Source organism: Diabrotica undecimpunctata, chromosome 6, assembly GCF_040954645.1.
Source record: "Diabrotica undecimpunctata isolate CICGRU chromosome 6, icDiaUnde3, whole genome shotgun sequence".
Lineage (NCBI taxonomy): Eukaryota > Metazoa > Arthropoda > Insecta > Coleoptera > Chrysomelidae > Diabrotica > Diabrotica undecimpunctata.
The window spans coordinates 143,515,190-143,521,112 of NC_092808.1; positions in this window are offsets into that span (position 1 = coordinate 143,515,190).

Consider the following 5,923-nt stretch of genomic DNA (forward strand, 5'->3'; position numbering starts at 1 on the left):
GTCATTCTGCAAAATGACAAATAAATGTTTTAATGTTCTGAATGGATTTTCAGTTCGTCATTCTGCAAAATGACAAATAAATGTTTTAATGTTCTGAATGGATGTTCAGTTCGTCATTCTGAAAAATGACAAATAAATGTTCTAATGTTCTGAATGGATTTTCAGTTCGTCATTCTGAAAAATGACAAATAAGTAAATGTTCTAATGTTCTGAATGGATTTTCAGTTCGTCATTCTGAGAAATGACAAATAAATGTTATAGTGTTCTGAATGGATTTTCAGTTCGTCATTCTGAAAAATGACAAATAAATGTTTTAATGTTCTGAATGGATATTCAGTTCACCATTCTGCAAAATGACACCCAAATATTTTAATGTCTTGAATGAGTTTGTTTGAATAGCCGTAGCTATGTGAAACAAATTTATTCACATTGTCATTCTGAAAAATGACAGCCATATGTTTTAATGTTTAAAAATGAGCTTGTATTGATAGTTGTAGCTATCTGAAACGAATTGATTTAGACTATGTCATTCTGCAGAATGATGGAGCCTTTCTATAAATTGGCATTCTTAATAATAAAGAACATATTATTTTTTTTAATAGGTGTTGTACGATCGAGGACGATCGTGACGTCAGGATGGTCGAATGCAGTCACACTATTATCCTAATACGCTGATCAGCTTAAGTCACTAACTTCCTAATGTCCTAATCAGCTTAAGATGGAATACTGGTAGTTCTGTTATGACATTGTGAAGTCACACTCAACTTCTAATACGGTGATTGGCTTGGGTCACTAATTACCTTATATGGTCACGAGTAGTTCGGTGATGACACATAAACACAGCGGAACGGGAAATAATATTTTAGTGTAATTTAATTATGACCATTGTGAACGAGTTTGATTTAATTTAATAAAAATAGCTATATTTACGTAAATACGTGTTTTAACTATTTTTAATAGACGATACTATTTTAATAGACGATATATGGTAGTAGTATTATTAACTCAGAAATGCCTAATAGATTTCCCATAGTTTTCTCTCATTCTTAAAATCCGGTAGATCTGAATTGTTTATATTTGTGTGGAATAATTAAGAAAAACTTGCGTCACTGTTTCCTCAGCTATTAAAAATTCATCAATAATAATTTTTTTTACTTCTTGACGTATTTTCTTACAATCTTGACGTAAAATTCTATTCCGTTGCATTTTTGCAAGTCTATTAACAACTACATTAAATTTTTGTTAACTGTAGCTACGAGGAAAGCAAAAAACGGTTTATAAAAACTGTTTATCATTGGTAAGACACATACCTTAAATAATTTAAAACTAGATAACAAATTCTTGGCTACGAGGGCTACGATAATTCTTCACTGTTTCATGATGTTTTAGTGACGTATTTACTCAAAATCAAAGACTATCACCATTTGGTATAATTATTATTAGGCCAGGATATGACGGTTTTCTGCTCTGTATTCTTTTTAATGCGCGTACACATCTGGCGAACGCATGTGACCGAAGCCCTTTGATCGAATTCATTCGATGTTTTCAGTGTTCGATGGAAAATTTGGTTTTTTGTCCACATTACAGAGAACGAATTCAAGATACAAGATTATTGGAATAAACACAGGTTATTAACAACTTGTTTGTCGAACTACATTAGTAAAGACAGGTATTTTTTAATTATGCGTTGTCTTCATTTTCGTACAACTTGGATGAAAGGTGACCAAATCCCCGAAGATTGTCTTTTTAAAATTAAACCTGTAATAGAACATTTTAACAATGTGATGAAGAAAGTTTACTATCCTAATGAACAACTTTCGTTAGATGAGTTAATGGTCTTGTGGAAAGGAAGACATCTTCAAACAATATCTTCCAAATAAGCGCCACAAATATGGAATCAAACTCTATATGTAATTACTATTTAAATAGGAGTAAGCCACAATTAAAGGATAAAGTAAATTTATAGTCCAGTTACTGTGGCATTTTCCCTTTAAATTTTTTATAACTGCACCGATTTATCTGAAATTTTTACAGTGGGTAGTAAATTATTTAAAAAACATAAGTTATATGGTGCCGATGTGTGCTTTTACCCCTGGGGTGGTTGGCACCCCATCTAGGAGGTTAAACTTTTTACACTCAAAATAACCCCGGGAATTAATATAGAATCAAATTTTAAATAAAAAATGTCATATAAATTTTTTTCGCTAAATTAATACTTTTTGAGTTATACGCACTTGAAAAAGTAAACTTTTCGCAAAAAAGAACATGTTTTTCAATGATTTTGTACGAATAACTCAAACACAAAGCGTTTTATTGAAAAATCTATAATGAACAAAAATAAAGCTTATAAAAAAACAAAGAGATTGTTTTTTTTAGTAAGTTTTATAAGTACAATACTAAGCGATTTATAATTGTTTGAAGATGACTTTTTATTTTTGGGATACTATACTCGATGCATTTAACATCAAATATCGGAAAATAGACATCTTTTTTGATAAAAACTCATACAACACTTTTTAAAGAGCTAGAAAAAACCTATAAAATGAGCTATGTTAAAAGCCATTTGGATTAAAACAAAGCGAAATACGAAGGAAAGAATTTGAATTACTCTAGCGTTTAAAAAAAAAAACGAGCAGTATAAGTAACACTATTTCAATCAGAATTGAAATTAAACGTATATCTTCTACAATTCATTTTATTTTAGTGTTATTTATAAGTTTTAAAAGTTCAGCCTGTTTAAAATGCGTATTTTTTGAAAAAATCATGTTTAAATTAAAAAATCTTTTTTTTTAATTATCTAAAAGTTTACATTTTTTCAAAATAAATCTAAAACTATAAGAGATACGTGAAAAATGGTTCTATACCAAAATGTAGTTTTTTTCTTAACAAAAATTTTAATTTTTTTATTTTTGTTGTAGCTCGAAAAATAATAGAGATATAGCCAATTGAAATTTGAGATACAGCGGCTGACACACCTGTAATCAGCACTTTGGCCCTTTACTATTTAAAAAGAACGAATTTTAACATATTTTAATCTACTTAGTCTTGTAGCTTTTGAAATTACCTTCAAAATATTTTTTAATGGACACTGTAGCTTAAAAATTAACGGAGTTATTCTAAAAAAATTTTGGAGCATGTTATTTATATTTTGGAGCATCAACTTATTTTCTGTATATATAAATGTTTTATACAAGTATATTCGAAAAACTGGTAACAGACACACTAACACTCACACAAATATGTATATAATACATACATACATACACATATATATATATATATATATATATATATATATATATATATATATATATATATATATATATATATGTTATATACATAGAACTAGAGAACTAACGAACACAGAGAAGCGACACTCCTTTGAAGTTGCGTGGGCAAGCCGCCAATGAGTGCCAATGACAGGAGTACTTCAGATCTCGAAGACATTTTAGAAGCTGGGAGATACTGTACAATTTTGCTGTATGGCCTTGCCAAAGACACCCACATAAACAAAATGAATAAGGTAGAAGATTATTCATCATTACTTGAACAAATGCGATACGAATCGTTTATTAAAGCCACAACTAAAAATAGTGCACTGTAAGTGCCCTGAATGAGCATATCAAAAGAGTTTATTTACAAACTCAGATATGGCTTGGAAACAAAGAGATTGATATAACGGATTGGGGATGGTTCAAGAGTGATGATATTTTACAACCAATAAAAATGAAAAGTTCACCTGCACCAGAAGAACTATTGAAACTGATTTTTTGCAATTGCAAAAAGGGTTGCGGCTCAGCGTGTGGCTGTCGTAGACTAGGTCTATTTTGCAATGCTACGTGTGGAACATGCTCTGGCGACAATTGTCAAAACTGTCCTGCAATAGACGAAGAGGTGGAGTTAGAACACGACGAGAATGACGCTTCAAACAATGAATAATTTGATATATTGTAAATAATTTTTATTTTTGTAAATACATTTTGTATACTTTCTAATGTAAAGTATTTTCATGCATAATTTTTTACAATAAAAACATCATGAGTATACTTAATTTTTTTATTTAGACATTTACCAAAGGGGAATTTGTTTCGTGAGCATAGAGGTGGTTTTTAAGGGTTGAAAATAAGCAACCAATCAAAAAATATTTTATTGATAAGAAAGGAATTTTTGAATATAAATGTACATTAAAAACTTTTGAAGTTGTTGAAAAAGATTTTTTTATATATTTTGACATAGGGGGTAGTTTTTAAAGGGTTGAAGTTTTGCAATCAACCAAAATTATTTTATATAAGCAGAGAATTACATTGTAGATGATATAAATGCACTACAAAAGCGTTTGAACCTGTTAAACGATTTTTTACAATAATTTTTAATAAAAGGGGTGGTTTTTAAGATTATTTAAGGGTTGAGAATGTACACAATATCCATTAATATAATTGACAATATTTCGATTACCTAATTTAACACGATTTAAATCCATAAAATGCTTTAATATAAATTTTTTTCATTATTTTCAATAAGGGGTGATTTCACCCCTTAAAAATAAAAAGCTCACCTATCGCATATATAACTTTTAAAGAAGGAGGTAAGATAAGCCTAATTCCAAATTATTAGCAAAATCGATTCAGTTATAAAAAATTTAGAGGTATTGACCTCTTTTCCTCCACAGTGACTGGAGTATTATTGACGTTTTAATTCCCACTTCGGAAATCGTTCTCAAAATACGAAATTTAGTAAATTAAACATATTTGGTTTTTTGTTACTTGGTGAAAAATTCTTCTAATACTTTAATTTTATCTGACTCATTAATATTGACAATTCAGACATACATTATACATTTTAAAGTAGACGACTTTAAAATGATATTGCCAATATTGTTGAGTTGCGTTCTTGGGACGACTTTACTTGTACGATAGGTAGTTCATTCGATTACATGAAATCAACTTTAACTTGAGAATATCCGTCAGAAAAAATCATAGCATGTAATTCGTCTTTAAAAACAAAGTTGTTCGATTTACTAATGTTTGTATTATGAGAACGATTTTCGAAGTGGAAATTGAAACGTCAATAAACTTATTTTAACCTTTAATTGTGGCTTATTCCCATTTAAATAGTAATTACTTTAACATGCCACAAGAAAATAGTTTCAGAACAATATTAACTCAAGAGAGGTGAAAGCTGTAAGCCAGGCCATGTATCTCGATAACATTATGATTAATAAGTGGCATAACAAGACTGATATAATATACATATCTTCACAATTTGAAAATCATATGACGATAGTGACGAATCGAAGAGGTGCTGAAAAGGAAAAATCACAACCTATCGTCGAATATAATAAGTATATGGGTGGCGTAGATCATCAGGATCAACAAATGGCCTACTATCCAGTAATACTACAACTAGTGAAAAAGGTCACACCATGCGTAAAAAAATGTCGTATCTGCACAAGAAAAAAGCTACGAAAAGACACTTTGTTTCACTGCCTTTCTTGTCCATACCACCCAGGAATATGTGCATGTGCACCCATGCATGCTTTGTAGATTATCATAAAAAAATCAGTTTAATTTTACTTATTACTTACTTTTTCTATATAATTTGATAGAAATTTCTGTTGTTTTTTGTAGTTTTAATAAAAAATAAGTTTGCATATTTTAGTTTTATTTACTTAACCTTGACAAAGTAATTTTTGAGCTACAAAATGAATTCGGAGAAGCATAATTAGTTTTTTATTAACTTTTATTGTGACGCGAATTCGCGCTTTTCGCAGTTTATGCCAAATTTCCAAAAATGTACGGAGGACGCGGATTCGCGTCTAACAAAAAGGAAGTAAAATGACCATCAGCAGCAGGTTCTCAACATATTTCTTTCACATAATTCATAAATCATATTTGAATATACGTAAAAAATATTTCCACACACT